This window comes from Corvus hawaiiensis, chromosome 2 (assembly GCF_020740725.1).
Source record: "Corvus hawaiiensis isolate bCorHaw1 chromosome 2, bCorHaw1.pri.cur, whole genome shotgun sequence".
NCBI lineage: Eukaryota > Metazoa > Chordata > Aves > Passeriformes > Corvidae > Corvus > Corvus hawaiiensis.
The window spans coordinates 117,491,105-117,509,024 of record NC_063214.1 but is presented as its reverse complement, the minus strand read 5'-3'; the positions used below and the strand labels follow the sequence as shown (position 1 = coordinate 117,509,024).

At 43.5% G+C, this 17,920-nt stretch overlaps 1 long non-coding RNA gene across 4 annotated transcripts in view; it reads left to right on the top strand.

The window, feature by feature from the left end:
• The window catches only part of LOC125318965, a 126,093-nt gene that overhangs the window by 44,837 nt on the left and 63,336 nt on the right, over window positions 1-17,920 (top strand). The window lies entirely within an intron of this gene.

The following is a 17,920-nucleotide window of genomic DNA, read 5'->3' as shown; positions in this document are numbered from 1 at the left end:
ATGAGGAGGGAGAAGCCTGCACTGTGATTAATCCCCCTGACAAAGTCACCTGGATAAAATGTTCCTGACTGGAATAAGCCTGTGAAGGGTCTGCACTGATGCCTCATATCTGGTTTGTTATTAACATACATTAACAGTGATTGACAGGTAACCTGAAGTTTCTGTGACTGTGCACGGTTTTTAAGGTTTCAAATAAACAGCTGAAGGTTTTCTCTGTTTCCTCCTCAATTGAATGTGCAAAATATTTGGCTCTGGGCATTCCTCACACTTGCCATGAGAGAGCTCTTCTCTGAGCCAGTGATGACAGAATGTGGTCCATTTTTTAAATGGGGATTTGGAAACTCAAACACATTCACAAATCAAGTTCAGTCAGGGGATTCCTCACATTCCTGCCCTGAATGGTCTCCAGACTCCATGAAAACTACAACTGGTCTGCACTCCATATGACCATGTTTTTTTAATTTGCTCAAGGGGATGTCAAATGATAATCACTGTCAGCCAGTTTCACAAATGACTAGAAATTATTCTCAAAGTCAGTGCTATCAAGCTGGAAGGTTTCTAATATCTCTTATGCTACTTCTGATGTACAATAAGATGCAAAAATACGTCTCTTTTTTACAAACAATTTGACTGATGGAAGAGATACTTTTAAAATTTGACACATCAGTTGGTGGAGATGCAAAATGTTCTGGAGGACATGATCAGAGTTCAAAATGAACTTGGTCAGACAGACAGATGAATAGAGAACTTGTCAGAGAGATGAATAGGTGAATAAACAAAAGGATGTTCAATGAACCAACTGTGACATTTAGGAAGGGGAGTACAAATGCCAGGTGTGTAGTGTCTGCTAAGCAGCACTATGGGAGAGGAAGATTTAGAAATGAGAGTGGAACAACACTGTTTTGTCAGCAGCATGGGATTGCAAAAAAATGTAAACGTCACCCTAGGCTGAAGTTGAGTTTTAAATAGTTTGGTAGCCTTAAAAGTTCTTTACCAGTACTTCTGTGATAAATGCCTTGTTTAGGTCTGATGGCCATTTATCCTCTGTGTAGATGCTCCATTTATTTTTGCAAAGCCGACTCATTCGTTATAGCTAGCTCCTAGTAAAGTGAAGCATTGGGCTGGGAAGGTTGTCTTATGGCAGTCACCTTAAAGACATCTCCAAATTTGTTTTGAATTAATTGATACAGGCCCAGTGTAACAGCTCTTAAAGCCCACGTGCAGTGCAGTGTGCCTCGTCTCCTTGGACTTGCTTTGTGGGAGTGCATTGTTCCGTGGAGAGACAAGGTGCTGCAGAGGACATCCCAGGGAGTCTTCCTGGGACTCCCACAGTCTGGAGGAACCCAAGGAAATACACCCAGGCTAAGGTAACATTCTGTGGCTTCATCTATTCATATGACTTGACTGATATGGATTGATGATGAGCACATGTTTCCTATATTGAATTAATCTGAATTCTGCATTTTATTAAAAGCAGTGTTGACCAAGCTAAAAATGATCTTGCACACAGACTCTGATTTTCTTTTTTCTTAAAGCACAGGCAATACAGAAATACAGATATCTTCCTTAGTTTCAGTGTGCTTTCCTTATCTGTACATAACTCTTTAGCCAATACACACTTAAACAGAAAAATCTTCTTACCAGTGTGTCATGAATTGCACAAATTTGACAATAGTTCAGTTATCCATTTTATCTTCTCAGAGCTTGGTTTAAAGATTGACAACAAACGGAAACTTAAGGTGGTTTTCAGTGGAGGCAGAACAGACAGTATGATGGAAGAGTGGAATGAGTTCTAACTGAGCAGTCTGGGGTCCCTCTCAACACTACCCTCTTCCTTTCAGAGTTTCACAAACTTCTTTTACGTATAACCTATTAATACTTAGTACTGACTTGTCAAAGGAAGGCTGGGCTAGATGACAGCTTTGAAGTGGCCTTATGGCCTTTAATTTCTATCATTTCTTCATTTCTGTTGCTTTCACAATGCTGTATGACTTCAAACTACTTGTAGGTAAGTGCGCGCTGAAAAACGTTTCCTTTGCCTCTCTGAGCTCATCATCAAAATGAAGCAAAGCACGGAGAAGTAGGATAGCTGAATGGGGCTCTCAAAACCTAGAAGATACTATATCTTGTCGGTCTGCACACACCCTATGTGCTGCAGCCTCTGCTCACTCCTTTTCTTGCAGAGATAAGTTGGTCTTATCTGGAAATATCTCTGTCCTTGAAACTTCTAAGCAGAGCAGATGTACACACCTCCTCATACTGTAGAATAACCTGTCAGGTTGGACTATCCGGTCTCATAAACCAGAATCTGTCATCAACAATCTGTTTTTTGAAGCTGCTGCTTGGGTTAACTGTAGAGTGTCATCTCCCTCTGAAGATAAAATCAGAGACTGGACCTTCTCTGCAGCTGTAGGCAAATGTGCCTGGCAATGTTTTCCTTTTCTTTCCCTTCTCTCTCTCTCATGCAAACACATACACAGCTAAGCAAAACACAAGAAAACAAGTGGAAATAAATGGGATAGACCAGTCTAATATAAAATCTGTATCAACATCCTCAGCCTCTGCAAAGCTTTAAAAGTATTTCTGACTGACTTGGCTGACAAACCCCCTTCACTCTCAATCTTGCTCCTGGTGTTTGTACCTTAGTAACCAGGAAGATGCCTCCCAGAGAGACTATTGCTCTTGTTTCTCCTACCAGTAGTGCACAAATTACACAGACCTCCAGCGCTGCTGTTCTAAGCTGTTTCCTGAAGCCAGAAGCAGAATGTAATGCACAGTCCCCAAGAAAGGTCAGAGGCAGCTGTGGCAGCTCTTGAGATGTGCTGAGTCCACAGGCACAGATGTTGTGCTGTCACCAAGGCTGTGCTGTGGGGGGCTGTGGGGTGAAACCCATGCCCAGTTCTGGGGACAAGGGAGCCAAGCTGAGGCCAACATCCCTCGTGTGTCCTTGAGCCCCATCTCACAACTGAACAGCAAACTCTCCAGGAGCTGCTCTCATTTCCTGCCTCCAAGCCATGCACAGACTTTCCAAGCTAAAGAGGTGTGTCTTGGGCTTTTCTTCCTTGCAAGAGAAGTGTGAGATTTCTCCAACCTTTAGAGAAAATTACGGCGTCTCTCCACAGTGTGTAGCTCTTTGGAACAGTTAAGCTCTGTCTTTTGGGTTGATCTTCCCAAGATCAATCAAATCTGCAAGATTCCTGGCCAATTAATTCTTGAGCACTTGATTATTACACTCATCTGAGCTAAAATAGCTATGGAAAATTCTCTTGATATTTTGGATAAATTGCAAATACTTTTTCCTTATACTCTGGAATAAGCATGCATTATCCCTAGAAACAAGTTTTCTCATATTTTCCCTAAATGAAAGTTTAATATTTATTGAAATCTTCTGTTGATTAAAAGCTCTGAATAGTATATCCAGAAGACTAATCGGTATTTTCAAGGCACTCAGACATATTAGCCGCTTACTGGTTACATAGAGAAATAATGAACTTGCTATATGAGAAGGTAAAATTCATGAATAATTCATGGGTGCATTAATTTATTCAGTTTTGCCTTTTGAATTGATTTGGCAATTATTCTTGTACTGCACATCATTTACAAATGCTTAGATATAAATATTTACAGTTGCAAATTTGTGGTCAAATCATTTCTGTTCTCTGATTGAATGGCTTCTGTAACACACCAAGCGGTGCAAATTGTGAATTTTACTGTTAAATATACAGCTTGGTGGAATGTGGGTGCTGAAACGATCAAGTAAAGTGGATACATACTGGCTGCAAATATGGCCAAACTAATGTATTTTAAATATGAATAAATATTTGCAGGCAGGTTTCCTTAATTTCTTACTGAAATAGAGACAAGGGAAAGACCTTGTGTATTGTGCTGCCCCAGACAACAAAGACTAATGTCCTTTGGCACTGATATTTTTATTGTTTATTCAGTTCTTCTCACTTTTTCCTTTGTTTGCAATTTTTTTTTTCCTGCCAGTTGTGTTTTACATCTTTCAGGGGTGATTGTAACATTTGGGAATTCATTCCTCTCTAAATGGGAATGACTTAACCCCACAGTGAAGCTATGTAGAGAGAGGATCCAGAAGCAGAACATTATGGATCTGTGAAGAAACTGATGGTCTGAATGAAGGGGCTAATTCATAGTGGCTTACTTCAGCCAAAGGAGACTTGCCTCCAAAACTCCCTGTGTACTTAATGGAGAAGGAGAGACTTCTCTAGCGGATGATTCAGAACAGGAGCCTAGTTTTAAGTGCTCTGAATCACTCTGCTAGTCTGCTTATTTTGAACAGTGCAGTTTATCTTCCCTCCATTTCCTACTTGTTGCCTTGATTGATGAGTAAGGATTTATGCAGAATGAATGAATTTCACCTTTTATGAATAAAGCATAGCATTGTAAGCATTTAGAGAACTTGAATTGAGACTAAAGAACAAGTGAAAGCATTAAGGAGTATTATTTTATGTATTTCTCTCTCCGAACCATTAGAAGAACCTTAAAAACTTCCAGCTTTAAGCATTTAAGTAATTTAATACAGTGCAATAATTCAAAGTCACTTCATGTGATTTTTTGTTTTCTTGAAGCACTCTAGAAAATTGTTTTTCCAAAGTTCTTTCACTTTGAAATGCCTGAACAGAAGCACTTGAGGCTGAAAGTAAAGCTAATCCATTTGCAGATAGCACGTTCAGAAAAGAACAAAACCTGTGAAATTACAGTTTGTTCTGAAGAAATAAAGACGACCACATTAGCATTCAAAGCAATCCTAAAGCAAAAGTAGGTATTTCATTGAAAACACATTTGAGAAAAGAGAGTGGATGCTCAGGTGGTCTTAAGGCCAGACCAGCAGTAGCCTGGTAGGGATGCAAAGGATGCTCAAAGGAAATTTGTCGCTGGGTGCAGCTCATGAAAGGGCGCGAAACCACGTTCAAACTGTTTGTGGCTGTTCCCCTCCTGGGATGAAGTTCTGGTACTCAGAGCAGAGCTTCACCATCACAGCAAAACAAACTGTGGAGCTGCTGCTCTCAGGGAAGCAGCGTCATGGGGCTGCATGAGCACCTCACGTCTGAGCGAGCTCTGGGCCAATGTGCTGAGCTTCAGCTGATGCCCAGGAAGGAAACTCCTGACCAGCAGCTTCCTCAGGGCCTGCTAAAAGTGCTGTCCACAGCCTTGGTCTCCTTGGTGTGTCTTTTTCTGTGTGGCTCTGGGGATGCACAGGGCTGTGGATGTGTCCTTCCGGCACATCAGCATCTCGGGACAACCACTGCTGATGCCTCTGAGCTGAAACTGGGTGACTTAACAAATGCATCTACAGGTGTTGAATAGTGCATCTCTGTAAGGTGGCCTCCAGCAGGACACTCAGGACATCCAGTTGCCAAGGGCTGCTCTGCAGGGATCTCCTGTCCCAGGCACGCACTGGTCTGACACTGATTCCCTGCTGACATCCACTGCTCTTTCCCTGTGCCTTTGTCACCCCTGTGCTTGCTGAGGGCTTAGGAAGACCTCCAAGCACCCCCACTAATGATTTATCATTAAAAAACTGTTTTAAATATGATTTCCATTATGGGCAAGGTCCATATGGGGTTTTGTCCAGTTCAGAAATGACGTAGCAGGGGAGTGATGAGTGAGCTCCTTGGACCTCTGCCAGGTGCCTGTAGCATGTGTGTGCTCCACTTGAGTCACAAACATGAATTGTGCAGAGGGGAGGCCACAGGGCCATTGCATAGAGGTGATAAACTCTACGCTGGTGAGTTCAGTGATGGTGTAAAGGATGCTTGAAATTAGCTTCCTGGTCATGATGCGGTACATTGTGGAGCAGCGTGCCTATGGTTAACTCTTCCCGTCATGGGTGAACAGGCAGAAATGATATTTGCTTTTTTGTGCAGTGCTAAAACACTCTTGTAGTCTCTTCACATTTTTATCTGAAAAGCAGGAACAAAATCCTGCTGTCAATAAAATGAATTGTCAGGACAACTGCATGTATGAGTTTAATTTCTTTTAATATTTAATGTCTAGCTAGCTTTTCTTGGGATAATGGTTTCACAAAAAGAGAAAGATCAGAGCAGACCTCCTGCCAGTGTAGCACAGATACAGCAGGAACTGCAGAATTGCAGGGTCAATACAGCAGAATGAGATCCTGCCATCTGTTGTAATTGTGGGTAGCACTTCACTCCTTGAGCGCCTGCACTGGGGTCAGTAGGACTCTGCAGAGGAAAGGACACACTCAATGTTTATTGAGGAACAGAGTTTGACCCTAACTGCAAAATGCTCCCTCCCTTGGAAAGTATGAACTGGGCAGGCTTTAAGGCAATCTTCAGTATCTGCTGCCTTTTATGAAAGGGAGAAATGTCTCCTTACAGATCTCACATGTCATAAGTCTGTGCTGTCCAGCCCTTTCCATGTAAATTCTTCTCTCAGCCGTGTCATGGGGATATTATTTTATATAAAGAGAGCTTCCCTACAGTAATTTCCACGACATATTTGGAACAGCAAACATTTGTGGCAAACAAGGCTAGAAACACTCAACCATCAAACAGTATCAGTATCTGTATGGTTTTGACATCAGTGTCAAAAGTAATGTTTCTACACTCAGCAGGTCAGCAGATACGGGTGGTTGTGGTCCACACAGAAGAATCGGTGCTGATTTGTTTCCTCACAGTTGTATTGGCTCTGCAGTGGTAAAAGTCTCGTTAGTTCTTGTCTTTGGCATTGTCAGATGCATTACTCTGAATTTTGAGAATTAGAAGAACCATTAGGTACAAGGAGGGAACAAGAAGACCCACAACATATGTTCAGTCTGCAGGCGAACAGTACTGCCTGTGCTAACCCCAATCCTTGTGCATAAAGATGGCCTGGGAAGTTAATTATGACAGGCAAAAAAAAAAGAGAAAGGGCTGTAGGAATTTGCTCCAAATGACAGCAAATGCAGTTGGCAGGATGACTGAAACTCAGTCCCTGAAGAATCCCTCCAGGATATGTAGCTTCCCTGACACAAAGTGAGTGGGCTTATTAGCTGGATTCGATGACTTGTATCATTTGCTACCCCTAGCCAGAATAACACATGTAATTCTTCCTCCTCCAAATTTTTTTTTCTGCCATTGGATAGGGGTCAGCTCCAGAGATCAATTTGTTTATTTGTGGTGGGGGTTTTTTCTGATGATGGATGAGCCAACTGATAGTGCCATCACCACCTTGTGAACCCAAGGATAAATTCACAGGCTGTTAGCAAAAGCACTGCCTGATACCTGTCATCTCCACTGAGCACGTACTGCTCCCTCCTCCCCAAACTCTCAGGATGGCTGGAGGCTCTTTTTCCTTTAATGTTTTGGTTTTCACTGAGCTGCACCCTGTGGTTAATTTTCCTTCTTACTTTGCAGCTTCTCCTCACCAGCCTGCACGGCTACGTGAGTTTATTCCACTTTCAGATCTCACAGCTCACCAAGCGCGAGGCGCAGGGAGGCTCAGTGGCACAGATTTCAGAGGATCTGGCAAATTTCTCTCCTGGCTGGCATTAGGGAGCAAATAACTGAGGATTTGTACCTGTTCATTTGAAATAAATCCCCAAGGGTTTGTGAAGACAGAGGAAAAGATGGTTTTCCAGGCATGGCCCACCAGATGCCAACAGGGGGAGTTTCAGCTCTGCCTCAGATTTAGGCCTCTGACAGTCTCCTCACCTTTACTGATATTGATCATGAGGGATAAAAGTTATTTATTTTCCCACATTTCAATAACATTTCTTAACGCCTCTTTCCTTTAAAGAAACACTTCCACAACTCTTCTATAGATTAAAAATGAAGGCGCAGTTCATATCTCTTGTTGAAATCCTTTTAAGAAGAGACCAGTGATGGAATGGTTCTACACCTTGCTTTGCTAGAAGGAAAGAAAGCTAATTTGCCTTTGAGACAAACCAAAACTAGATTTTAGTAAGTAATCTCCATTTCTCCCTCCTCCCTGGAAACCCTGATGACTGAGGCACAGTTGACTTCTCTTGCTCATTTTGCATAAACTAAGATTTGAGCAATAAGATTTTAGAAAACCAAAAATCTGCCTCTGTCCTATCAGTTTAAATCAATTAATTCATAGCCAGTTAAAAAACAAATGTAAAAAACCCCATACCTCTTTGATATGTTTGTTTGCTTAAGGGATAGGTAAGTGGGGAAGAACTTCCATTGTGAGGAGGCAGAAAAACATCGTATGAAAATGAAGCTCAGTCCTTAGAGTGAGGGTGTAAACCATGCTTGTGTAGCAATGAATGGAGGAAGGCTTTTTGGAGAGATTTTGTGTCTTTATAAACAGGACAGACTATGTCTGTGCAACGCTGCAGTCAGTTCTGTCAGGTCCCAGCGAATTACAGTTTCTTTTATTTTCAGAAAATTTTTCCTTTCTTATGTGAAAAAATGTTTTGGAAATTGGCTTCAAAGAAGAAGGACTGTGTATTTTTTGTAACAGATGCATGATATTTCCAGTTGCTACTGAAGAGGGTACCTTCCATATAATGAGCCTCTAGGGTTCACTCAAGTTGCATTTCAATCATTTTTTGCAGCCATCCAGACCAGACTTCAGCTGCTGAATCTGCTTCATTTCTGGGTGTGAAAACAAGAACAGATTAAATCCAAAGCTCTTCAGGAGAAAGCTGAAATGTCCTGAGTCATCCAATGAGAGTTAACACTAGCTCCTCTTTTCAGAGACTTATTACCTCTGGCTCTGAGCTTCAAAACTTCAACTACTTTCAACTATGATGTCTCAGCTGACAGGGTCCAGAGCTGTGATCTTGTCAGTAGAGGACAGGATGGAAGAAATCACCCTTTGGCAGACTTGGGCAAATCCTGGAAAATGGATTTCTGTGGAAAGAGCATTTTTAAGGGATTAAAAATTCTTCATCTTCCACTTGGCATCTGAAATTTGAATTTGCAAGCTTAGTCTTTTCCTTCATACCCACCCACAGAAGGGCCATGCTCTGTGTAATATACAAAAACATACAAGTAAGGATGTCTGTGTATATATGTATGTATGTATATATATATATATATAGACTGTAATTGCCTATTTCAGAGATCCAAATCAAAATTCATATCTATAGCAGTGATACTCATCATTTCACTCAGTCCAGTTTCGCAGTCAGTTAAAAACCTTTTTAATTAGTAGCTATCAGCAATCCTGTGAGTGGGTTGCTGAGTAGAGAAGGTTAATGCTGTATCTGAGGGGGAGGGGAGACAACTTACTGCTGCAGGAATTAGGACATTTTTCTTGATTTGATGAAATTGCGTTGGAGAGAAATCCGCCGTGTCTTGATATTGACATAATTGCATTGCATATGCTGAAACATCCCTCTGTAATGGGCTGATCCTGCGCATTTACCAAAGGGCAAGGATGGCCTGGTGAGGTTTGCTGAGGTGCTCCGTCTATTCCCATGCCAGCAGACCAGCCAGGAGGGGTGAATGGTTCCAGGGATATTAGGAGGGATGCCAAGATCAGTCAAGGCTGGCAGGTTTTACTGGGACAGTTGCAATATTGCAGTAATACATCTGTCTGGGCATGGCTCTTGAGTCAGAAATGGAGAGTAAAAGTAATTCCCAAGGATACTGAAGTAGGTCACTCCATCCCTGACTGTGACCCAAATATCTCCCTGGAGAATGAAGCCTCATTTCACACGCCAGCCAAGCAGTGTGAAGACAGAGCTGGAAACCATTCCAGTTCTCCTGTGTGTGAACTTGCGGTTAGAGCCCGGACTGGTTGTCGAGGCCCCTGGCAGAGAGTGAAAGAGAGGAAAAGCATGTGGATGTATAGGGGATGTTTAGACCAAGAACTGAGAGAGGCTGTGTCACAGGATTAAGGCAGCTATGCAAGCTTGCACAGGTATTTCCACTCGTGCTGTCCTCACACCTTCTCTGAGTGGAGATTTTTGTCCTGGACACAAGGGCTGCTTGTAGATTGCAGGATGCACTGCCATGCACCACACAGACACAGCCTCTGGCCACGTCTGCTCATGTGGACACACCAGTTTGCACCATGCCAGGATGTACCCTGCCTGCCTGGTGAAGGGAGTGGACAGGGAAGGAGCTGTGGAGCAGCAAACACCAGCTGGGATGGCTCTGGGTGCCAGCCCCGCAGTGCCCAGCCAGATGCCATGCCCAGCCAGATGCCATGCCCAGCCAGGCCTGTGTCTCATCCATGCCCTACTGAGCTCTGAGGCAGAGCTCTTTTGGTTGCACCAGTGAGGATCTCAAGGCTGTATTCTGTAGCTGGGGGATCTGGTCCATGTTTGGGAAATGTACAAAATGTTGCTTGGGAAAACGTTGTTTGGGTAGCGTGCAAAATGGCTGCTGCAGGATGTGGGGTATGTCTTTCTGTGTGTTTGACCAAGAAGACAAAACTGCTGCTGCCACAACACCATGTAAAGCACCAAGGATCACAATGGTGTTTTAAACAGGATAACCCAGTCAGTGGGGAGGTAGGTGGTGCATGCACTACGTGCACAGCTGGCTTTGCAAACCATGAAATCAGAAGCCATGGGAAAGAGTAAGTAGGAAAGCATCAGTTAACTTGTAGTATGAAGGTGGACATTTGACAGAAGTACATTAAAAAATTTTAATGCTAAATGAAATATCAATAGAAAATGCCTTATATCTCTATCTATATCTCCCAGGCAGGCTTACATGGACAGTAAATAAAATAGTGTGCTTTTATGGAGTAAGGCCAAGATGCTGTCAGGGATCATATATCTTTTAGTCAAAAGTGATATAGGATCGTGCTGTCTCTAAAGAGAAAAGGGATGACTACAGAGGAGAAATATCTGTAGAAGAATTGTTGGTTCTGAGAGCTGTGTGTTTAAAGCACAGAATCCCATGAAACACTGCCAGGAATTAGAGAGGGACAAGAAGCAACGCTTTAAAACAAAACAAAACAAGAAAATAGGAAGCAAGTAAGTTGCGTCTACCATATGCCTAAGAACAATAGTGCTGAGTGAAAACCTGCTGGACTTGGTTGGGAACGCTGTGGTTTAGCCAGCCCAACTGAGCTGAACTGGAATGCTCTTTTTGTCTTTCAACAAGCTTGTAAAGGCTGGCAGAGATCTGGTCAGCTGTTCTAGCCCTGCTTAACAGCCCTCAGAGTTCAGTTTTTATATCTGGATAGGGGCCCAGTAGAAAAATCAAGGGTCAAGCAGGTTGCGTTTGAGTGGTGTGTGGAATGGGTTTATTCTGCATGGAAGAAAAATGTTTGTTGCCTCAGAAAGATGTGTCCTCGTGCACTCCTATGAAGCAGGGGATTGCTGTGTAAATAGGAATGTGAGCAGTAGTTTGGGGAATTATTTCATGCTTGTGACGTTACACAGACTGGTTTAGCCCTTTGTTTAAGGGCTCGTGTCCAAATTGGTTCAGGTCCAAGTCAGAGCTTTGGTCCTGCACCTTGCTCCCTCACTTCTTGCCAGCACTGATATTTGCATGGTCATGTCATGAGCCAGTTCAGGGAACTAAACTTCTTAAAGGCCTCAGCTTTTTCCTGCAGAGTTACTTTTTACCTGATTTGACTCCCTGAACCAGCTCATAGCAGCGTCATAGCAAGGTCTGGTGTTGGCACACAACATCTTGCTGGAATTTGTGGCTGGGGTGAGAAGGAAATGACAGGACTTGGATTGGTTGAGCTCCTGGGGAACCTCAACTTACAGCAATTTACCCTTCCTCCTGCTCCACTGCATCCATGTACAGACCTTCAGTCCCGTTGGATATTTTACGTCCACGTTTACCTGACTGTGGACTCTTTAACTGGACTCCTGCACTCATCAGCATGTGTCCATTTGGGTCTGTGAAATGCTGTGGGTTCCCAACTTGGAAGGCTTAAATCCCACTACCCCGATGGCTCCCTCTCAGGTCATGGCAACAGGGGCATATAGAGAGGTACAAAGACTCCCTGCCGTGTAACTGAGGTGATGCTGACTTATTTTGGTCACATCTTGGGAAGGAAAATGGGTTGGTGTCAGTGTCCTGGCCTCATCCAATGCTGGTGAATCTTAACATCATTGCTCATCCTCTGGGCACAGGCAGGCTATGCAGTCACATCCATTTAATCTTAGGAAGATAGCTATGCATGAAAATAAATAGACCTCAGGATGGCAATGATTTGGTCCCATCTTCTCCTTTAAGGAGCCCAGAAGTATCAACAGAAACATGCACATTGGTATTACTGGTAGAAAACAGGGCTTCAGAGCATGGTCTCAAATGGTGTCTCCCAGGAACTTGCCTTACCAAACAATGACATCTCCTTCAATGCAAAGAAAGTCAGAGTATTTTCAAAATTTGGCATGTAAGTAACAGTTGCAGTCACTGCAGAGATATTGAGCAATTGTGGCTGAGCGTGGGAAGTGGCCTGTGAAATCAGGAGAGGTGGGGAAAAGTCCCAATGTACAATTTCTCTCCTAAGTATGGGTTCCACATTTTATGAAGGCCTGAGAGCCTGACTGTAATTTCACCTTTTCTGACAGTTTGACTTCTATTTCCATTTGCCAGCTGTTGTCATTATTTTATGCCTCCATCGCTCATCTGTTTGCCATAGCAATTTCTGTTAACTCTATCCCAGCTTATATGCATTAACTACTAATGGCTTCAGGTAGAGGGCCTTGGCCTTCCTTCTTCAATGTTTCCTCAGTGTTCTTCTGTTGCTGGGTATGGGATGCAGGAATTTTTTTCCCCCCAGAATGAGGCTGTAGTTACCTGAGGGTTGAAAAAATGAACATTGTAATTCAAGTCAGTAGCACATAGCAGTGAAGAATGTAAATGGTGCTTTTCACTTAACCTGGTTTCTTACAATCCCTTTTTTCATCAGTAGCAGACAAGTGACTATTCCAATAATTAAAAGGAATACACCTGGAGAATTAGCTGCATAATGAGTGCCCCAGAAGTTGAAACTTCAGCTCTCTGATTGTGCTTTTGGTCCCCACAGACCTAAATTGCAGAAGCCAAATTCCAGTTTAGAGCTGCTGCTTTCAGATGGTTGCATGAGCTCTGGTATCAGCACCAGTTAAAGAACATATTATTCTTATATTAATTATCCTTTTCCAGTGCATACCTCAAAGTGACACTTAACTGGAGGAAGACTAGGGAAGAAATAAATACTGAAATGTGATAACATGCATTTTATGTGGTTTATCCATGGTCAGAAGTGAAAGCAGTGATCTGATAAGTCACTCCTGAGGACGGGAGAGAATTACTCCCACTGTGGAGCTGTCTATGGCTGGTTCTGGCCATATGGAAATAGAAAGTTTCTATGCCCAGGGGCGATGGGACAAAATCTAGAGTATCTGTGCTCCTTTATGTGTGAGTAAACTGGCTGTATTTCTCTCTTATTCAGAAGATATTCATCTTGCTTTTTAATCTTAGAATATAAGCAGAGCTGAATCTCAGAGAAAAGGCTTGAAAAAACCCAGTAAATTTCTTTTTCTTGTTATACAGCTTCGGACACCCTTTTATGAATAAAATGGCACGGCCAAGCGTGAAGTAACAAAGGAATTGGAAGCAGTGGCCAGCATGTGGGAAGTCAAAACTATCTACAGCTGAATAACGCTCTTATTAGAAACGAAGGGCAAACAGGAGAGTAATTTATTATTGCCTCTCTATGTGGCTTCAGAGATCACATAATCCAAAGTAAAAAATGGCATGCATATGTTCCCTAAGATATTCTTCAGCATAGAGGGGCTATATATCAAAACCTTATTTCCTGGTAATGAATTTTAAATAAGTGCCCAGGGCATCAGGTCACTGATGTTTCCACTTTGCAAACTGGGTGGGCTATGAAAGCCCCTAGAGCCCTTCAAAGGCACCTTAAAAAAAGATCCCTAGCCTTAACTGACCAAACTTTTCAAGAAAAACACCTGAAACAATTAGGAGAATGAAAACCAGGAGGTCAGATTACTTGGCCCATGGCTGAGGATTTACATAAATAGGCCTAACCTTTGACTTGAAAATAAAAGGTAAGTACAGAGCCCTGACAGAACAGCAGGTCATTGGTATTTACTCTGTAAAGTACTGCCTCTGATGCTATGACAAAAATGCCAGGAATTCCACTGATCACTGTGTGCTGATAGGGCTCAAAGGTATGCAGCCAGCTAACAGAAACCCAGCCTACCTGACTGATCGAAACTGCATTACTCCCACGCGTTTATAACCCGCAATCTGCGAGCGTGGGAAAGCGTGCAAGGCCTGAGACTAATTCCTCGGAAAAGAAAAAAAAAAAGGAGAAAGTTGCTGTCTTTAACCATTTTTTTTTTTTCTGGTGGTTTGGGCAACATCTAATAAAATTAACAAAAATTCTCCGAGTGAGCATCTTAAGACATTCTCTTCACAGTGTGTGCTGCTGTTCAAGAGACTCCAGAGCTGGTGTTGCTCAGGCAGGCTTGAGATTGGTACCACATTCAGCATCATGGGACTTTGTCAAAGAGGAGCTGTGCTTCAAGTGTTGAACTGGTAACCAGCTGTGGGAAGCCAGTCCCTGGCTCAGTTTTTAACTGAGGAAACTCTAGACAGCAAATGTGCAGAAGAAATGCCATGCTGTGTGTTTGTGCTACATTTTGTCAAGCAATGGCTCTGTGCTCACAGATCAGAGAGGGAAAGGTGAGCAAAACAATTTTTTTTTTTCATTTTTAGTTCTAGTACAAAAGCAAAGATGTTTTAGATTTTTTTTCTTTTCTACATGGGTAGCAGAGAATGGAGGACCCCTGTGAAAGTGGAAACAATAAGGGCAGAGTTTTTATGTTCATGTTTTATAGAGATAAATTCGGTTTCCTGTTCCAGTTTGAGACACACACACCAAGTATCCTGCAGGCTGTTTCAAACTTGTTTCACTAATTAATCAAAAGTGATCCATTACAGAAAACCTGCAGGAATGTCAGAGATGGATGCTTCTGCTCTCCTGTTTTTGACTTGCTTGTTGCAACAGAGGGGGAAGCTGTTACTGCCTGTCTAGTAAATTATTGAAGGATGGTGTAAGAGAGCCTGCTGCCTTCCTCTTGAAGGGCCAGGGAGCCTGGGGCTAGCCAGCCACATGCTGCTTTCCCTGTCTGCTAGACCACTGTGGGGTTTTGGAGGGAGGTGGAGGAACATCCCACAGCTGGGTATTGATCAGAGAAGACAGGCTGGCCCCATGCCCTGGGCACTGCCTGGCCAAGCCCAGGGATTGGGAAACTGGGCAGGCAGTGGTGAAGCACAAGGAGACAGTGGCCACCTGAGGATGGTCAAGCAGCGTGTCCTGGTGAGGAGATGGGTGTCAGTCCCCCTGTGCTGGGCAGGTTTGAGCACTGTGGGAAGAGAAGCCCAGCCCAGCACCCATGTTTGACTGGCATGGCCAGGGTACCACTGGGCACAACTTCCTTTCCTCTCTGGCCAACAGGCATGAACTCAAAGGGAAGTTAAAACTGTTTGAGGGACACCAAGTCTGGATGGAGTTCATGGTGACGACAGGCCCTTTGGTGTTAGTCCTGGTGCCTCCCATTGCCAGGCTCAAGTGCCTCCTCCAATGGACCCCTCTGGTCCTGGTCTTCCTGGACAGAGCAGTAGCCAAGTGGCCCCTCTTCTGAGTCAGTTCTGTGATCCCCTCATGCTAAGAAGGCCAGACTGCTTTCATGTGGGTGTGTAGGTGTGCTGTGCTGGCACTGCGTCACCGTGTCACTGGCGCACTAGGCTCGGAGGCCATGGGGCAGAGGTGTTACCTATCCAGTCCCTCTACTGTGCTACCACGTGCTTGATCTCTTGCATGCTGAACTCTGTTCCCTGCCCTGCTCTTGTCATCTTCTTCTGTTTTACAGGCAGGCTGTTAAGGGCTGCATCCTTTGTGGAGTGCTATCCCTGCAGAGTCTACTCACAGACTGCTCTTGAGTGCTTTCAGACTAGATTTTGGCCAGTGAGATAGATTTTGTGGAATGCTGAACTTTGTACCCTGCCTTGAACAGCAGACTATGGCTGTACTCCTCTTCTGATTCTCTTTTTACTAAAATGTTCAGTATGTAAATCCTCTTACCCCATTTTACTGATGTCTCAGGTGCTGGCAGTGGAGCTGGAGCTGAGCTGGATCTTTCTCAGTCCACTCACTGTCCCTTCTGGGGGTGCCAAAAAACTGATGCCTGAGGTGGCCACCTAAAACACAGAGACTAGACAAGAATAAGAGAATAAAAGTAGGTATTTATTTGAAGGGCCTTCAAAGGTACACCCTGGGCAGTCAAAAGGCTACACCCAAGATGGACCCTGGGTCACGGGTTCTTCACCCTTTTGTAAGTTTTGTCCATTTGGATATCAGGGTTAATTCTCCAATTATAACTTCAGTTAATGATGTAATTTCCCCAAGTTTACCTCCCCTTCTTAGGATTTTAGTTTACACATTTTGGGCCTAGGACAATCTAGGGGTCCTTGGAGAGCAAACTTAGAGAGGTTTGTTATGTCTAACCAGCATGAGAGAGCAGCAGCTAACAGGCCACATGAAACTTCAGAGTTACACACTAGACAGTACAGGATTTGAAAAATATAAAAGTTAAAACCTAAGGCATCATTACCATCAAAAACATGTTCTGGCTTACTGTAAAATGCCTAAGGGCAGTACTGAATTCATCCTTATGTGATCTCTGATGGTAGGGGGCTTTTTATTAATGGTACTCATGCCCCTCCATTCTTGCAAAACCACAGGAAACTATTTAGTTTGACAGGACTTTCAAAACATTATGCTGCCATTTGCTTTCTTCACATAATCATTTGCTTTTTTTAGGATCACTGTTAAAGGTGGCATTCACCCTGACATTCTACAGTGGCTGTTAAGTTTGTGCACAGGGTAATTTTCCTTCAGTCCCTATACGTAACAGAGCAATTGACCTCTCCAGCCCCTCTTTTAGCTTCTGCCTTGGAGGTAGAGCTAAATTTTCACTCCCTGCAAGAGCTGAATTGAATTTTTTTGGGGATACTGTTGGGGTTGGACCCTGCTCCCAGAAAGTCATCTTCAGCCCCTTCAGTCTCCACCAATGTTGTTTTGTCCCCAACCAATAAGTGCCTCTCTCCCCAGACAAAAACAAGAATTTCACAAAATTTTAACCCCAAGGAGACTTTTTCTTCCCCAGCTCTGTATTGGTTCAACATGTTATTTATTCCTCCACTCATCCACTTCCTGTGGTGCCTACTGAAGGTAAGACTGGCCCTGTAAAACTCACGTCAGACAAGCTTGCCTTCTTCTGCCTGTAGATCTTTCCTCAAACCTAACAAGACCGTAGCCAAGACCAGAGATTTGGGTACCTACATTCAGCTGGAGGTTAAGATGCCCCTTTTTTTGCTCACGTTGGTTGTCTGCTCCTCTCCAGGCACAGTGCTGTCCCCAGCTCCATCAGAGGACTCCCTTGAATGGTACCATCCCCTGGGTTGCTCATCACATGCTCTCCACACATTTGTAAACTCCTCCAGTGCCCTCATGTAGCTCAGGCTTGTTAGGTTGCTTCCCACTGCATAGAAGAGCTATTTCCTATATTCACTCATAGCTGGGAAGCATAAACATTCAGAAGGAAAACATTACTCAAAGTCATAAGGATAGAAGGCTGCAGTTGTAAAATCTTGTGTGGAGAAGCCCATTTTGTCTCGTGAAGAGCTCTCAGGCACCATATCAAGCTCGTGTTTTGCTAGAGGAGGCATCAGCTGAAACAGCAGCAGCCAAAAGGCATTGATTCGTTTCATTTATTTTTAACTTTCCCATTGAAATGCCTGAGGGGGGAAAAAAAGAAAAGGAAATCACTCCCTTGGAGAGCCCTTCAGCTCTGGGAAAGATACCTGCTGCAATCTAGAAACAAGCTTGTTCAGGGGACAGCCAGGCCAAGCACTGCCTGGGGGGCTCTAGTTTGTTCTTCCTTAATTTATTTTGACCATGAGCACAGCCACCTCTTTCAAAAGCTGTTGCT